Raw genomic sequence first — 18774 nt, forward strand, 5'->3', positions numbered from 1 at the left:
CGCAAAGAGTCGGACATGACTGAAGTGACTGAGCCTGCGGCCTGCACGAGGGACATTTGACTGATAGAAAGAGGAAATGAGAGGGAGCTGGGCAAATACATTATCTTTCCTTCCTGCCTCCTATGGACTGTTCTGAGTCGTGATTTTCTAACACTGTCTGGAGACATCCCATATGGCTGAGCAGACGTACTTCCTGAAGCACCTGCCACGGCTCTTTGCAGAGGGTGGTGAAGCACCTACCTGCAAGAGAACAGACCGTCCTGCACTGCTTCTCTTCCTAGCCCACCTTGTTTCCCTTTTCACTCACTCTTGCTGCCTTCTCAATCAGATTTCATCTCTGCTTTCAGATCCTGTTTTCTAGAGTAACAGAGCTAAGACAACCGGTTTTATAAGTGGTTCTAGAAAGCGAGTCCTCAGGATGGATTTTTGGGTTGTGTCTCCTCGCTGTATGAAGTCAATAGAGTCCTTTGCTGGTGACAAGAGAGATAGCAGTAGCTTTGATATGCAATAGCATCACAGCTTTCACGTATTTAACTGGGTTGAATTGATGGAGAGGGAAACATTGGGAATACAAGTGGCTGTGGCTGTTCAGTCGCTGAGTCATGTCCAACTCTTTGCAGCCCCATGGACTGCAGCACACCAGGCCCCTCTGTCCTTCACTGTCTCCCGGAGATTGCTCAAATGCATGTCCATTGAGTCGGTAATGCTCTCTAACCATCTCATCCTCTGTCACCCTCTTCTCCTATTGCCTTCAATCTTTCCCAGCATCAGGGTCTTTTCCAATGAGTCAGCTCTTGACAGCAGGTGGCCAAAGTATTGGAGCTTCAGCTTCAGAATGAGCCTTTCCAATGAATGTTCATTGTAGATTTCCTTTAGGATGAGCCAGTTTGACCACAAGGGTAGCAGAACTGCAAAAATAGACTAAATGCATGGCCTTGATAGGCATCCACGTCAAAGCAGAGCCCTGATAGGGAAAGACTGGGACCCTGAGACCGGGGATAGGGGTGGATGAGTTTCTTGACCCTTCAGATCTCCTGAATGTTCCTGCCCAAAGAAGGCTTCTTCTCAAGACCTGGCCCCGCCACTTACTGCCTCTGCCAAAACCCAGAGTCAGGCTGTCGCACAGCCCACACTTGGAAGAAGTCCTGCTCCAGGGAGAAAGAGCATGCTTGCCACAAATCTTGTGGGACTTGGCTGGTGTGCACTGGCAGGAACTGTAGAAGCATGTGGGAGTGGATCTGGAAGATGTTCTGTTTGCAGGTGGGGGTGAAGCAGGAAGCTCAATTGGAAGAATTTACTAATTTGGGGATATTCACATAGAACTCGAGATTTAATATTTTAGTAAGGATGCTTGGAGCTTGCCCGGAGAGTTTGCTAGGGTGGCTTTTTGAAGCCTGGTCTCAAAAATGGCCTACAGTAAGCAAAGTGGAGAAGCCAGATTTCCATGTGCAGTGTTGAGGAAGGGGTCAGAAGATTCAGGAAGGAGGGACTATTAGAAGAGTTTATCATATACGGCTCAAGAATCCACCACCTGACTAGTTCCCTGGGCTGGCCCAGAGGACACACTCTTCACTAAAGCAATAAAGAGTGTGCTAGTAAGGAAGTCTGTTTTGTTTTGTTTTGTTTTGTTTTTGTGAGCATGACATGACTGACCTTGTAGTTCAAGGTTGATGGTACGGGGGAAGCTGCTGTGGGACTGAGCTCCATGATTTTAGTGGAGATGATAAAAATCACAGAACTGCAAAGCCCTGGTGGGAGCACATGATCATAAAGGACAAGGTGGGATACTTACCACAATGGACAGCAAGGAGGCAGGAAGACCAGTGTGACTTTATCTGCAGGAACCCCTGGTGTTTGGATAATAAATCATGGTGTTCCTAAAGGGAGGGTATTCATTGTCAAAATTGGGCTTCCCAGATGGCACTAGTGGTAAAGAACCCACCTGCCAATGCAGGAGACATGAGACACAGTTGCCCTGGGTTGGGAAGATTCCCTGGAGGAAGGCATGGCAACCCACTCTAGTATTCTTGCCTGGAGAATCCCATGGACAGAAGAGCCTGGTGGGCTGCAGTCCATGGGGTCACAAAGAGTTGGACACGACTGAAGTGACTTAGCATGCACACACACACATATTGTCTAAATTGAGCCACTTTCAAGAGTGAAAAGTGTGCTAGTAATGATTACGTGGGGGAAATAAGTGTACACTAGAACCACCCCAGTCGAACTGATACCCATGGTCACCCTACCAGGAGTGATAGGTGGGCAGCCAATTAAAGTATTACTTGATTTGCATAATTAGAAAGAACAGAGAGCTATGAGCAGAAGGCCAACTTCAATCACCATAGTGAAAAATCATACACCCTTACCTCATTTCTAAATTGAAACCAGATCTGGTCCACAGCTCTTGCCATTGTTGAGGGAGTTCAGCCGGCCAACAGCGAAGACTGATACTGAGCCTGCAATACAGCAGCCCTCCCCAGGGTAACCAGATAGACAGCTGGTGGAAAAATAGAAACCCACAAGGCTATATTGATTATAAATAAATACATAAATAAGTGGTGTAGAAGGGAAGAATCTTGTTTATAGTAGAATGTAAAGGTGAATGGAATACCAGAGTTAGAAAATCATCACTTTGCAATCCTCATAGTAGACTTTTTTCAGGCAAGAGTCATAAATGCATGCTAGGGGACATTTCAGTGAGGAGCAGGATATCTGCATGATCTTAAGTGTCTTACTTCAAATTGCTTGTAAGTTTCAAGGGGAAGAATGGTAACTATTCAATGGAGTAACACAGTACCTTGACCAGGTGATCAAAGTTATTATCACCAGTTATGGGCTGATGAACATCTGCTACTGCTGCTAAGCCATTTCAGTCGTGCCCGACTCTGTGCGACCCCAGAGACGGCAGCCCACCAGGCTTCCCCGTCCCTGGGATTCTCCAGGCAAGAACACTGGAGTGGGTTGCCATTTCCTTCTCCAATGCATGAAAGTGCAAAGTGAAAGTGAAGTCGCTCAGTTGTGTCCAACTCCTAGCGACCCCATGGACTGCAGCCTACCAGGCTCCTCCATCCATGGGATTTTCCAGGAGTGGGGTACTGGAGTGGGGTGCCATTCACGTGTCTCCAAATGTGATATCCAGAGAACACAACATCCCCTATACAACAGTCTGACTAGCATCCTTAACATGAATCTAATTATGAAGAAACATCATACCAATCCCAAATAAGGAAACTTCCATTCAAAAAACTATATTTTTAGAACTGTCAATGTAATAAAAGACAAAGGAAATCTGTGGACATGTTCCAAATTAAGGAAAGACTAGGAACTTCTCTGGTGGTCATCCCACAGGCCACATGGCAAGGCCAAAAAAAAAAAAAAAGAGTTAAACTAAAAAAACATGATGGCTAAATGTGATATCTGATCATAAACTAGATCCTGACCTAAGAGGGAAAAAATGGTGTAAATGACATTAGTGGTTCAATTGACAAAGCTGGAGTCTAGATGTTCAATTAGATAAAAGTATTGTGTCTTTGTCAGCTTTATGGAAGTTAGTAATTGTACTATAGTGATGTGAGAGAATATCCTGATTCCTTTTCTTAGAAAATGTACCTTAGGGGACTTCCCTGGTGGTACAGTGGATAAAAATCCCCTGCCAATGCAGGGGATGTGGCTTCGACCCCTGGTCCAGGAAGATTCCACATGCCACAGAGCGACTAACCCTGTGAGCCGAAACTACCGAAGCGTGTGTGCCTAAAGCCTGTGCTCCACAAGGAGAGAAGCCAGCACAAAGAGAAGCCTGGGCACTGTGACGAAGAGTAGACCCCGCTCACGACACCTGGAGAAAGCCTGAGAGCAGCAACAAAGACCAAGTGCGAGCAAAAATTTTTTAAATAAAAATAAAGAAATAAGTAAAGAAATAAATAATTTATTTTAAAAAAGAAAATATGAGGTATACCAGGGGAAAGGGCTATTCAATGTGTAACTTACTCCCAAGGGGTTCAGGAAAATACCTCACTCTGTGTGCGTGTGTAGAAGAAAATAATAAAAGATTTAAAGTGAAATGTTAATGGTAAAGAGTATGCAGACAGTGTTTGCACTATTCTTATTCCTGCCACTTTTCTGTGAGTTTGAAATTATTTCCAAGTGAAAAGTTTTTAAAAGGTGAAGGGGGCACTAACTCCTGAAAACATAACAACCGTCTATTATACTAAGCCTGTAAGGCAGGTATTATTATTCCCATTTTACAAAGGAAGTAACTGGGGTTTAGAAGGTTAGGCAACTTGCATAAGATGATACAATTAATAAGTGGCAGAACTAGAAGATTCTCTTAATCCAACTCTTTTTTTCAATTTTTTTTTTAATAGCAAGAAGAATGTGGATTTAAATGGTCGTCACAGTCAAGACCCGGATGTTCTTATGATCAAAAAGTTTTACTGTCCTGATGTTTCAAACTTTTGCCTCCTAGAGAAGTCCCTTGAATTTCAGGTTCATTAGTTTTTCTAACCAAAGCCCTGGAGAGGGATCACGGGAGAAGGGGGAGCACAGAGGAGAAATGAAAGCAAAGGGACTCAGACCAGGGAGGCCCCAGGGAGAGGACCCCACTGGGGCCTGAACGACCCACGGGCAGCAGCGGGCCCTGGACAATGGTTCTTCCTGCCAGGTTTAGGGTTCTGAGGTGCTCTGAGGACATTTGGCTAGAGGGAGCAGAAATTTAAGACTTTCTTGGGTTTCAGCTACTTTTTTTCCCAGAGAGGACGAGGATCATCTGCTGTGAAATGACAATGGCAGCCTTCAGAGAAGAAACCTCCTGTCACTCCTGACAGTGCAGTCAGAGGCCCTGGGCCCGCCCCTTCACAAAAAGACCGCAGACTGCGTGACTTACATACAACAAACATTGATTTCTCACCGTTCCAGAGGCTGGGAAGTCCAAGATCACGGTGCTGGCAGAGCCCAGACACTGGTGAGGACCCACTTCCTGGTTCCTGCACAGCCAGCTTCTCAGTGTGCCCTCGCCTGGTGGAGGGGACACGGGAGCTCTGCAGGGCCTCTTTTACAAGGACACTAATCCCATTCATGAGGGCCCCACCCTTGACCTAATCACTGCCCAAGGTCCCATCTCCTAAAACCATTGCACTGGGAATTGAGAATTTGACATATGAATTTTGGACGGACAGAAAAATCAAGTCTTTTGGGACTTCCTTGGTGGTCCAGTGGTGAGGAACCCACTTGCCAGTGAAGGCGACATGGGCTCAATCCCTAGTCTGGGAAGATACCACATGCCACGATGCAGCAGCTAAGCCTGCATGCCACAACTGCTAAGCCTGTGTTCTAGAACTCGCGAGCCACAACAAGAAGCCACGGCAATGAGAAGCCCGTGTACCGCGATGAAGACCCAGTGCAGCCATAAGTAAGTAGATAAATAGGTAAATAAAATACAGTCTCTAACAGCAGCCATCTTGCAAATACTTGAATTTGGTCTCTATGGGTTTCCTGAGATTCATGCAAAGAGGAGCCATCGCTCAGATGCCTTGGGACACTGGGGTTATGTGAGGAAGCCCCTTTTGGCTCTTGGGCACTATAGGAAGACAAAAAGAAGCAGTTTAATAAAATAGCATCTGTTTCCCAAATGAATAGGTAAGTGCGGTGACCCAGGCCTGCCCCAGCTAATGAATGAGACCTAAGGCAGTTGCTATGGAGACGCATGATCTGGGTCGTACAGGACCTACCCTGGGAGTTTCTGAAGGTCCAGGAACCCAAGTGATACAAAGGGCACTCTATCTGCCAATCTCAGCTGCCTGCAGCATCCCATCTGAGGCAGGCAGCCACCTCTAGGTGTTTGGTGACTGCCACAGGGTGTGTATGTGAAATAGTCATGGAAATTGGAGCAGGAAAATCATCCTTGAGCAGAATGAGTGCCTGACTCACCACCCTGCCACTGAGCAGTTTTTCTGGGTTCAGACCTCTCTACTGTGCCCTAAAAATCTTTGTACAGGTCAGGTTCATTCTATATGAGTCAGGGATCAAGCAGAAGACAGGTGGGACTCTCGAACTGGTTTTTAAGTGAAAGATATTTTTTGACAGAGGCAGAGGGGAGATGACGGGACCATTAGGGATGGTGCAGAACCCAGAAGCTGTTACCTGCCTGAGGCCTGAAGGAGCAGATGAGGGCAGGAGACGGGAGCCCAGTCCACCAAGGACAGCCTCCGGCACAGCGCAGAGCAGAGAGTAGACTGTGGAGCAGATCAAGTTGACCAGTACACTGGATCTCCAGGGCCCGGACACAGGCCCGGTGCCTTCCAGGGAATGTTCCACACCCGGAGATGAAAAGGAAAGACAGGTAAGATGGGACAAGGACTCTACACAAGAAGGAAATCCAGGCATTTGTGTATCTGGGCCACGAGCTAACCACATTGAGAGGCTGACTGTCTGCCCAGCCTCTGAAGAGGCTGGAATACTGAAGAGGGAGTGTGAGCCCAGTTTTACAGCAGGGTGTTCAGTTTTCCCAGAGGAGACGACCACGGGGTCTCCTGTTGTCAGTCTCCCTGGAGGCTCCCTGGTGTCTAACCTGAGGAAAGAGTCAGCATTAGACACGTGCCAACATGTCTTCCTTCCTTAATGCTAACACTTTCCTCGACCTTATGATAGACAATTGTCTGGGGAGCAGTTGAGAGACCATGACAAGCATCTCTCTTGGCAGAGGAAGTGCTACAAAAAGCTAAAGAGGGAGCCTACGCCCTCACTGTTATTGTCACATGTTATTGCTGACATTTACTGAGAACATATGATGCGCCAGACGCTGAGTGCTTTTCCCACATGGACTCAGGCCAGCCTCACACAGCAACCCTAGGAAATGGGCACCATTATGGGCTGAAGACGGTGATTGCAACCATGAAATTAAAAGATGCTTACTCCTTGGAAGGAAAGTTATGACTAACCTAGACAGCATATTAAAAAGCAGAGACATTACTTTGTCAACAAAGGTCCATCTAGTCAAGGCTATGGTTTTTCCAGTAGTCATGAATGGGTGTGAGAGTTGGACTATAAAGAAAGCTGAGCACCGAAGAATTGATGCTTTTGAACTGTGGTGTTGGAGAAGACTCTGGAGAGTCCCTTGGACTGCAAGGAGGTCCAACCAGTCCATTCTAAAGGAGATCAGCCCTAGGTGTTCATTGGAAGGACTGATACTAAAGCTGAAACTCCATTACTTTGGCCACCTGATGCGAAGATCTGACTCATTGGAAAAGACCCTGATGCTGGGAAAGATTGAGGGCAGGAGGAGAAGGGGACGACAGAGGATGAGTTAGTTGGACGGCATCACCGACTCAATGGACATGAGTTTGGGTGGACTCTAGGAGTTGGTGATGGACAGGGAGGCCTGGCATGTTGCGATTCATGGAGTCACAAAGAGTCAGACATGACTGAGCGACTGAACTGAACTGATGGACTGAACTGTTATTGTTCAGTCACTCAGTCATGTCTGACTCTTTGTGACGCCATGGACTGCAAAACGCCAGGCCTCCCTGTCCTTCACTCTCTCCCAGAGTTTGCTGAAATTCATGTCCATTGAGTCAATGATGCCATCCAACCATCTCTTCCTCTGTTGCCCCCTTCTCCTTTTGCCTTCAGTCTTTCCAAGCATCAGTGTAAAGCTTTCCAATGAGTTGGCTCTTCGAACCAGGTGACCAAATTATTGGAGCTTCAGCTTCAGCATCAGTCCTTCCAATGTATATTGAGTGTTGATTTATTTTAGGATTGACTGATTTGATCTCCTTGCTCCAAGGGACTCTCAAGAGTCTTCTCCAGCACCACAACACAAAAAGCATCAATTCTTCGGCATTCAGCCTTCTTTATGGTCCAACTCTGGGAAAGCCATAGCTTTGACTAAACGGACTTTGGTCAGCAAAATGATGTCTCTGCTTTTTAATCTACTGTCTAGGTTTGTCGTAGCTTTCCTTCCAAGGAGCAAGTGTCTTGTAATTTTGTGGCTGCAATCACCGTCTGCAGTGATTTTGGAGCCTGAGAAAATAAGATCTGTCACTGAGCCATGATCTTAGTTTTTTGAATGTTGAGGATGACTTGTGTCCCCCCTCAAATTTGTATGCTGAAGCCCTAACTATATGGCCATATTTGGAGATGGGGTCCCTACGGAAAGGATTAAGGTTAAGTGAAATTGTAGGCTGGGGCCCTGACCCAATAGGGTCAGTATCCTCACAAGAAGAGGCACCAGATAGCTTGCCCTTCCCTACAGAGTATGTACTGAGGAATGGCCATGTGAGGACATCGCAAGAAGGTGACCGCCTCAAGCCAGGAAGAGAGCTCTCCCCAGAAACTAAATTTACTGGCACCTGGATCATGGACTTTCCACCCTCCAGAACTCTAAGCAAATAAATGTCTATTGTTTCAGCCATCCAGACTGTGGTATGTTGTTCCAGCAGCCCACGTTAAGACAAGCACTATCAACATTCCCATCTTATAGGTGAGGAAACTGCAGCCTAGGGAAGCTAAGTGGTTGTCTTAGGTCACCCCATGTGCCTTTGATCTTGTCACCTCACTGGGTCCTGTTTTTCTTACAGGGAGGGGGTCGGTGGAAATAGATCAGGGACCATAAACTCAATTGTCAGTGTGTCAGGCAAGGAACAGAAATGGGTGACGCTGGCCTAGTGGGTACGGTGGCACGCTGGAGAGTACTGTCCTCTTTAAAGAGGAGGGAAGCCCTAGTCTGCCTCCACCAATGGTTGGCCAAATGATTACAGTTTTTCAGGACAAGCTTGGGGGACTTCCCTGGTAGTCCAGTGGTTAAGAATCCGCCTGTCCCTGCAGGGGGCCTGGGTTCGATCCCTGATCAGGAAACTAGATCGAGCATGCTGCAGCTACGACCTGGCATGCCAAAAAAAGTAAAAGAGACAACTTGGAAGTCTGGCTCTTTGGGGGAAATGCTCTGGTTTTTCAAATATCAGCAACAAATTCCATCATATAAGAGTGTGTAGGCCAATTAAAACATGACTACGGGCCATGTCTGATATATAGTGTCCCCTCTGGAGTAGATGATTTTTGTTTTAACCCTTCTCCTCCTTCCTCTCTCCTTGGCCATGGTTCTCTGCCTTTTGAGATGTTCCTGTGGCGTCTCTAAGTCCCCTGCCTTCAGGAAAATGATCACCATATCATGATCCAGAAGGGTTTCCAGGTACAGTCCGTGCAAAGAATACTGTGCAGACTCAGCTGAGCCATGCAACCTTGAACCCGTTTGCCCTTCTGAAAATTGGTTCAACGACAGCCACCTCACAGGAGTTGTGGAAGGATTAAATAAGACCCGGCAGGAGGAAGCAACTGGCAGAGGAGGAGTTAGCTGTGTGTCGAGCCGCTGCTGGGCTCAGCACTTGCTGACCGTCATCAGACATCTCAATGATGGGTGTGTGAACTCCTTACCTGTGGCGCGCGGATGGCTTGGTTGGCTGTAACATTCTTGAAAGAGAAACTATCGGCCAAGTTCACCAGAGGGTGACCTGGACAGCCCAGAGGCCTGGCTGGGAGATGGAGAAATCGTCAAGGATGAGAGAGCAGTAATTTCACCCCCTGGAAGGCAGGAACCCAACAGCATCCTCTGCCCCCAGCTGCCCCCCCACCCCCACCCCCACCCCCTATCCCCGGCTTGTGAGGCATAATTAGTAACCATGTTCATAATAATGCCCTGTGAGTTCTACTCCTGCTTAATAGCTGCCTGTAAAAATTCCAGTGGGTCCATTTTTAGTTGGAGCTAATGAGGGTTAAAAACTCTCCGGGCTTCCCAGAATACCCTCTGGGAGGCTCTCCCAGGAAAGGGGTGTTTACTGAGCTCCTGATTAAGGAACAGTCAGTCTACTTTGTATCATCTTTCACCAAAGCCTGTATCAGCATGTGTTTTGCACTGCTGGGGTTTTTTGTTTTGTTTTGTTTTATTATTTTAACAAATGAGATCTGATTATGTGTATTCCAAGGGCATGACTCAAGTTAGCTGTGTGCCAGCTGGGAGGAGGACAGAGGCAGTTTTCTGGGGCCAGTTTTCCCTTTGCAGAGCCAGAGGGGAGTCATCAAGGAGGAGAAATGCAAAAGGAGGCAAGACCCACTGTCTGCCAGGTCTTTCCTGCTGGGGACAGCTCAGTGGGCAAGGGGTGCTCAGGGAGGACTTTAGCCTGGAGAAGAATAAGTGGGTCAAAGGCAGCTGAGTGGAGGAAAGAAAGCCAGAAAGGGACTGAGCGGGGAAGGCGTGTGGATCAGAGATGCTCCCGAGGCATGTGGGGAGACCTCCCCAAGAAGCTGAAGAACTGGCATGTGGTCGTACAGGGAGGCCCATACAGAGCAAGAAGGAGGACCTGGGTGAAACTGCTTTGGACTGGATTGAGACTCTGGGTTAAAGCTGAATCCACTCTGGGCAGATCAAGGAAAGGTTTAAAGATTCTAACCTTAGGAATCACTTTCAGCCCCCAAAACCAGGAGATCAAAAACTACATTTTCAGAAGAGATGATGGGGAGGCCTTTGGAGTAGAGAAGCGTGCTCACTGGACTTGGGGCTCATCCCTTCAAGAGCTGGCTGAATAATCCTGGGCATCCCCCTTCCCTTCTCTGAGGCTTGGTCTATAAAACAAAGGGATTGGATTAGACCTCTAGTTCTAAGCCTTAGCAGCACATGAAGAGCGCCTAGGGAGCCACTAAAAATTCTGATATCTGGGCAACAGCCCAGACCAATCAAATCAGAATCTTTCCAAGAGCGGGTCCAGGCGTTGGTATCCCATAAACTGGAGGACTGTACAGATCCAAGATGGAGATCACCTGGACTATGTGGTCTCTAAAAGCCTCTGTCAGCCCTGCTGTCATATATTAGGTCTTTAAGGAGAGAAGAGACTGGATGATTGGCAGGCAGTCACCAGCGGAAGCAAGGCATGGACCAGATGGCCTCTTGAGATTCCACAGCCCATAACGTTCACAGATTTGAGGCTCCAAGTGAACAAACTCTTGCTGCCAAGCCCCCACCAGCTATATTTCTCCCTATCAAGTCATCCCACAAATACTGAGCATGTACTCTAGGCCTAGCCCTGTTTCTGGGGCTGGGGATACAACAGTGAAGGATACAACAGTTCAGCTCTTGGAAAAGACCTGAAATCACGAAGCTGAAGAGGAGGATGCAGGATGGCGTGGAGAGCAGGAGGGGAAGGGAAGTTGGGGAATCTGACATTCACACAGAGTTCTCCAGACTGTCACAGTTTCATCAAACTCCTAAGGTTACCGGGATCTGTTCCTGTTGCATTAATCCCATCTCCCTTTACTCCCAACCTCCTCCTTCAACTGTGGGGTCATTACATTTGCATTTAGCAAGCCATCTTAGGATTAGACAAATTCTTTTCCTCCACCCAAAATCCATACTCTCAAGTATACACCATGATGTCTTCCCAACTCAGTTTAAGCTCCCTACAGCCAAGGACTGGGCCTTGAGTCTTCAGGGAGGGTTTGGTGTAATTTAGAGCATGTGGGCTACAGACAGGCAGCCTGGAGTCAGATCTTGCCACTGCCTCTTCCCAGAGGTGATCACTGCATGACCTTGGGTAGAGTACTTAACGGCGCGCCGGCCGCTCACCTCAGATCTGCATCTTCAAAACAGGGATTACAGTCGTACCACTTCTCACATTCTTACAAGGAATAAAATGAATTCCTGAAGGGAAAGCAGTGTGGCCCCTGAGCACACTCCACAGGTGGTAATTGTTACCGTCCTAGAGCCCAAGATGTTAAATGAGCTCGTTCTGATCAAACTAATGGAGTGACCTGCAAGGTTGTACGTTGTGGGAGCATCTACTGTCTTTCTCTCTTTCCATTTGTGTCTGATACATTGGTTGGGGAATGCTACATTCTCTTGCAGGTAGATAGATCGAGTCCGAGATTTCAGCAGATTAATTCAGTGGGAGTTCATTGTTCTCTCATAAAGTCTTAATGGGTGTGGGGAAGGAGGTGCTCTGCTCCATGCAGCCATGAAGGACTGGGGCTTCCTTGGTGGCTCAGACAGTAAAGAATCTGCCTGCAATGCAGGAGACCTGGGTTAAATCCCTGGATCAGGAAGTTCCCCTGGAGAAGGAAATGGCAACTCACTCCAATATTCTTGCCTCGAGAATTCCATGGACAGGGGAGCCTGGTGGGCTACAGTCCATGGCGGGGTCTCAAAGAGTCCATGGGACATGACTGAGCGACTAACACTTGCACTTTTGAGATGGGAGAAAATCCTCGAGCCGCTTTCTGCACTTGTTCACAGCACCTTTCTCAGGCTCCCTGTGGCATGCGACAGGGTTCTTACCGGGGGAATGTCGGTGGAAGTGATGCCATTCCCACCCTGATACAAAAAGCTCCCAAGTTATATTCTCTTTCCCTTGTTCTGAGTTTCTCTGTACATTTCTCTCTGTCTCTCTCAGCTTGTGTGCCATGGGGTTGTCAAAGCCCTGGGGTGCCTTGAGCCAGAATCCAGTCACATGCCACAAGGAGCCTGGGAAAGGTGCAGTGAAGAAGGGCAGGAGGGGCCTCTTGGATTGTCTCCCATCTCAAACCCCAGTACAGGGGGGCGTTATCCCATCTGGGGTCTCACTGGGACCAGTGCGTGTGTGCACGGCTCTGTTTCTGTTCTCTGTCACCTTCTCCTGTTACTTTCCTCCAATCTCTGTTCTCTCTTCAATGGCGTCTACTCAGTGTTGGGCTTCTGTGGTTGCAAACAGGTTGACTGTTTGGCCACTGAGTGCTTCAGTGGAGATACACTCTAGGGACGGTGACAAAGGATGTTGGGAGGGGGATGGGGTGGGAAATGCCAGCACCGGAGCCTTCCTGAAGGAATTCTGTGCATGGTCACCTCTACCTACTTTTTACGAGATGAGAGTGTTTGATCCCAGGCCACTGGACTCCCAGGAGCCAGGGAGGGACTTTTAGCCCCTGACACTTTCCCCTGAACAGTAGCTGTCATATCACCTGGAAACTTGATAGAAATACAAATTCTTACCCCCACCTTGGACTGCTGAATCAGAAAATCGGTTCAGAGAGGTTAGTAACCTGCCAGATGCACACAGCTAGTAAGAGGCAGGACAAAAGCAGTTGAACAAGTCCTTGGGTGATTCTTCAAGTCTGAGAATCTGGGCTGTATCTGTGGAGCCCCTGATGAGTTCAGTTCAGTTTAGTCTCCCAGTCATGTCTGACTCTTTGCGACCCCATGGACTGCAGCATGCCAGGCCTCCCTGTCCATCACCAACTCCAGGAGTTTACTCAAATGCATGTCCATTGAGTAGGCGATGCCATCCAACCATCTCATCCTCTGTTGTCCCCTTCTCCTCCTGCCTTCAGTCTTTCCCAGCATCAGGGTCTTTTCCAATGAGTCCGTTCTTCACATCAGGTGGCCAAAGTATTGGAGCTTGAGCTTCAGCATCAGTCCTTCCAATGAGTATTCAGGACTGATTTCCTTTAGGATTGACTGGTTTGATCTCCTTGCATTCCAAGGGATACTCAACAGTCTTCTCCAGCACCACAGTTCAAAAGTTATCAATTCTTAAGCACTCAGCTTTCTTTATGGTCCAACTCTCACATCCATATATGACTGCTGGAAAAATGATAGCTTTGACTATACAGACCTTTGTTGGTAAAGTACCGTCTCTGCTTTTTATTATACTGTCTGGGTTGGTCATAGCTTTTCTTCCAAGGAGCAAGTGTCTTTTAATTTCCTGGCTGCAGTCACCATCTGCAGTGATTTCGGAGCCCAAGGAAATAAAGTCTCTCACTGTTTCCATTGTTTCCCCATCTATTTGCCATGAAGGGATGGAGCTCCAGCTGGAGGGCACCAACAGGACGGTGCCTCACTCTGCCACCCAGTGACCGCAGAGTGAACAAGGGGGACAGCCTCGGGACCGAGGAGGCAGTACCTCTCATATGATCCATCAGTGAGGAAACAAGAATGCAAAACACTGGGGAATCCACAGGCCGCACAGGCTGTTCACCCAAGGCTGCCTCATGGACAGTTTTAAAGATTTAGAGTCCAGCTCAGAGCCAACCCCAAAGTCTGTTTCCAGAAGAGCAAGCCCACCTGTGTTTACATTTCATGGGGACCTGGCAGAGTGGGCTGGAAGAGGCCTCAGTGTTCAGACGGTGACCCCATCAGGGGCCAGGGGCCAAAAGCTGCTGTCATGTTCAGGGGGTTCCAGGAGAAGCAGAGCTGCCTCGTCCCTGGGCGAGCACACAGCTCTGTCCAGACCCTCTGAGCAAGGCTGCTCACCTGGTTTGGCCCTCCCTGGGTCTCTGCCAGGAGCTTGGGGAGCCGGGAGAGAGGACAAGAGATGACCCCTCAGGGCTCAGCCCCCTGCAGCCTGTGTGACCAGCACTGCAGGGATAGGGCTGCCGCCTGAGCTTACCCAGGAGCGAATGTCCAGAGAAAGACCTCTTGCTGTTTGCCTTGCCCCTGACAGTGCTCCAGGGCACTAGCTCTGACTCAGTGTTTTTTAAGGAAGGAGCTGGCAGCTGTGGGGGCCCCGGGGAGGTGGCCAGCTTGCTGGGAAGGCTGTGCCTTTGGTCCTGACATCTGGCTTGCCCGACTGTGCGCTGGAGACACAGACTCTAACAGAAGGGGAAGGGCGCGGGAGCCGCATCGGTAGGGTGTCCTGTGCTGTGTGGGGAACCCGCCATCTCCGCCTCATTTAACCCACTGACTCCGAATTCCCAGCATGACTCGGCTCAGAGAGGTGAGTAACCTGCCTCCAGGTAGTCAGCTAGTGAGATCTAAAACCAAAGCCTCTGTGTGCTCTGTCCATCTCTCCCAGCAGCCGCTTCCCCACTGCAGAACACTTCTGGGCTGGTTATCATGCCAGGCAGTCTCAAATCCAGAAACCCATGGGATCCCACAGCGAGAGAGCATCCTTGCCTAGCTGCCCTGCCCTCAGCTCTCAGGGTCCTCTTTGATGGCTCAACGGAGGATGCTCCAGCCAACTCAGAAACCAGGGACGCGGGCCTGTGTTCCCAGCTCAGAGGGAGAGCCTCTCCATCCCAGGGCAAAGCAACATCCAGAAGGTGCCTGTCTCCACCCTCGCAGGGCTCCCAGCGACGCCCCCCCTCCAAACCCCAGCAATGGGTGCAGAGCAGAGTCCGAGATGGGGGAGTGGAACAGAAGGAAGAGCACTAGCTCAGCTCTGCCAGGGGAGGGCCAGACGGGGCCCCTTGTGCCACATGGAGCAACCCAGCCACCTCGAGCCCCACACGCAGGTGGCCAGCCAAGTGGACCTGAGCCGAGCCTGGGATGGTTGATGTCGTGCCCAGATGCCCCGCTGTCTCCTGGGTCCATCGGGTAGGCCACAGACACCTCACGCTACCGGTCACTGGAAACCAAGGTAGCTTTTTGTTTTGTTTTTGACAGATCCTGTCTCAGATTTATTTGTTCAGATCCCAAATGAGGGCACCGGCACTATGCAGACAGCAGCCCAGGGGTCACATCGGCCCTTCTGTCCTCATACTGGCAGATGAAGGTCTCTACTCCAGAGCTTTGGTGCCTGGGCACCCTTGGGAGCCAGAGCTGCAGCTGTAGGTGCCCAGGCCTTGGTTGAAGCCTTGGCCTGGGACTTTGGCCGGCAGAGCCTGAGACCCTTGATGATGCGGGCACGGGCATGTTTCCTGAGCTTGGGCTGAGCGGTGTAGGCAAGTTGGCTGAGCTTGCGGCTGCCGCCCATTGGGATCTGGGGCTTGATTTCCTTGGGCTTCACGAGGGCCTTGACAGCCTCAGCCTTGGCGTTGTCGGCATCTTCTTCAGGCCCTTCTTGTTGTGTTTCTTGGCAAAGTGCATGATCCTCAGGAACTTGGGGTCCACCGCCTTAAGAGACTCATATTCTTGTGATTGGGATTTCTTGATGCTGTTTCTGGGCCATTTTCAGTACTGGTTGTGCATGGTGTGGTTCTTGGACTTGGCCATGTTTGCATTGGGGACAGCAGATCCTGAAGCGCCTGGTACCAGATGAGAAAGAACCAAGGTAGCTTTTTGAGCTACATTTTCTGCTGCAGACTCTCAACTACATAACCATCACTAAGATAAACACAGGAGATGCATGTGTGGGTTTAAACTTCAAACTTTATTCAACATACAAGTGTTATCAAACAGCCTAACATATATGAACCTCCAGCTCCCTCCGGGTATCTGACTCAGGAGCAAGTAGGCGTGGCTTGTTCAACTTTACGGCAAAAGATCCCCAGATCTCCAGGTTTGGGAATCAACAATGTGACTGATTTTCTCCTTGAGGAAGTCAGCCCTGACTAATCATTGAAAGGACTGTTGCTGAAGCTGAAGCTCCAATACTTTGGCCACCTGATGCAGACTTGACCTAATGGAAAAGATCCTGATGCTGGGAAAGATCGAAGGCAAAAGGAGAAGAGGGCAGCAGAGGATGAGATGGTTAGACAGCATCACCGACTCAATGGACATGAGTTTGAGCAAGCTCTGGGAGATGGTGAAGGACAGAGGAACTTGATGTGCCACAGTCCATGGGGTTGCAGAGTCAGACACGGTTGAGCGACTGAAGAGAACAAGAAGTGTGGCTTATGATCATTGTCATAATTAGCAGCCCAGAGTGTCCACCTCTCTATGCCTAACTTCCGTCACTGACCCAGATCCTCACTGCAAGTCTCAGAGGATGGAGCGTACATAGCAAGGGGGCTGCCTTGAGCACACTAATGAGAGTTTACAGGGGGCCCGATGCCCAAGAGCAGTCCAGGCAACTGTCTCGTGGGTGCTGAAGGCAGGAGTGCCAGCAGCAGATTGGTGCCAGGGCTAAGAAAGCCAGCCCATGATGCCCACCAGGCTGACCATCTGTGCCAATGCCTTAGGGATGTGCCTCCCTCTGGGTCATCCCTCAGGTCAGAGTCTGAGGCTGAGGTTGTGCCTGCCTCTCCCTGCTTGGGTTTTCTGACCCTCTTCCCTGGTGGCTCAGAGGGTAAAGCATCTGCCTACAATGCGGGAGACCCGGGTTTGATCCCTGGGATGGGAAGATCCCCTGGAGAAGGCAATGGCACCCCACTCCAGTACTCTTGCCTGGAAAATCCTATGGACTGAGAAGCCTGGTAGGCTACAGTCCATGGGGTCGCAAACAGTCGGACACGACTGAACGACTTCACTTTTCGCCAAGGAGGCAGCTCATATGAGTCAAGGGAGAGGCCTGCCTTGCGAATCTGTCCTAGTTGCAGCTCCATTTTTTTCTAGCTACACAACTTTTGGCAAGGCTGAGCCTGAGTTTACCCCTCTGCAAAATGTCTGTGATCAGTGAGGCTTCAGAGTTTATTATAGGAGGCTCTTGGGGCCCTAAGAAAGGAGATGCTGAGATATTGTCAGCAAGCACGTGTACACCGTTTTGCTTAGATGATAGGCTTGTTGGGGGTGGGTTGGGGAACGGGGAGCCGGCCAGGGTGATGCTGAAGTCTCACCCAGCATCTCTTGGTGCTGCCAGGGTTACAGGAATCAAAACCTGCTTCTCACATGTGCTGACCGTGATGATCAGATGAGATCATGCAGTGAAGCCCTTTGGGAACTGTAATGCTCTCAGCAGATGGGGTATGTTATTGTCTCCTCCTCTAGAAGGACCTTAGCCTTTCAGTCAGGAGCCTGACCAGCATTGCTTGCTAATGGATCAGTGATGTTCCTGTGGACCCTTCTGCAGTGAGGCCTTCAGTGAGCTTTTTCCCAGCTGTGGACGATGCCCCAAGTGGTTCTCTGGCTCCTTCTTAAGCCAGAGGCTTGGTTGGATCCTCCAAGCCCCCTTCCCCACCCCCCGAACCTTGTTTATTGGAGGAATCTCTTCACTTAGCAGCAGCCCAAGTAGGCCTCCAAATAAGCGGTAAGAACCTGCAGAGGCAAAGATGGCCAGTTGCTTTCACAAGCAACCCACCAGCACAAACAGGTGGGTCGCTTCTGAAAAATTTCATGACAGCATCCTGGGTCTAAAGAATCAATTTCTGGGAGTGAACTGGAACAACCTGTGAGGTTTCTTTTCATTTGGTTTTGTTTTTTTCATTGCAAGCATCCCTGCTTATTGTTGTACAAACTGAATTTGAGTTTTGGAAAGGGTGTTTCATGGGATCTGGTCCCCTGCCCAGCTAGAGTTCCTGTAAACCCTTCAAATTCAGGACAATCTTTCCCAATTTTAAAGTGCTCACTTGTTCCTAGGAGGCGATGAAGTGACAGGAACACACCAAATATACCAGCCACATATTCCTTTTGGGAAAGTCAGCTGAGCTAGTGCGGAAGGAAACTCAAGAATAAAAACAGCGCTGGGGAAGTAGGGTTTCAAATGCATTTGCTAAGGGCAGAGCTTTTGCCCAGGGCAGCTTTTGCTAAGCTCTTGTTTGGAGAAGACAGAAAACTCGGGGGAGGTCCCACAGGGGCCTGGAGATGCTCCTGCCAGACGCAGCTCCAACAGCAGCTCGGCTCAGAGCCTTCCCCAGCCCCACCCACAGAGTTCATACTCGCTAATGTCCCTCAGCACTCGGCCCAGGTCCCCTCCTCAGCACTTTCTCACCGTTTAAATTCTCCATACGTCTGTCCTCACCAGACTACCAGACCCGGCAGCAGGTCTCGCTTGGCTCTGCAACCCTGGCCCGAAATTACTGTTTAATGTTTGTTGAATGAATAAACGAATCAACCCTATAATTAACCTGTGAGACAGAAACCCAGAGAAGATCTTGAATTTTAAAAGGTAATTTAAAGAAGAAGAAAAAAATGGAAGTCCTAATCATACAATTCATTTTCTTTAT

At 49.2% G+C, this 18774-nt stretch overlaps 1 long non-coding RNA gene and 1 pseudogene across 1 annotated transcript; one reads left to right on the forward strand and one right to left on the reverse strand.

Annotated features, from left to right (window-relative positions):
• The first annotated feature begins 5244 nt into the window (after positions 1-5244).
• LOC113906894 lies at positions 5245-8411 on the forward strand. Its single transcript, XR_003515022.1, has 3 exons — positions 5245-5407; positions 6082-6337; positions 8249-8411. It is a non-coding gene; the product is annotated as an uncharacterized LOC113906894 (long non-coding RNA).
• A 7077-nt stretch (positions 8412-15488) lies between these two features.
• Positions 15489-15946, reverse strand: LOC113906251 (annotated as a pseudogene).
• Between the last annotated feature and the right edge of the window lie 2828 nt (positions 15947-18774).

Source organism: Bos indicus x Bos taurus, chromosome 16 (genome assembly GCF_003369695.1).
Source record: "Bos indicus x Bos taurus breed Angus x Brahman F1 hybrid chromosome 16, Bos_hybrid_MaternalHap_v2.0, whole genome shotgun sequence".
NCBI lineage: Eukaryota > Metazoa > Chordata > Mammalia > Artiodactyla > Bovidae > Bos > Bos indicus x Bos taurus.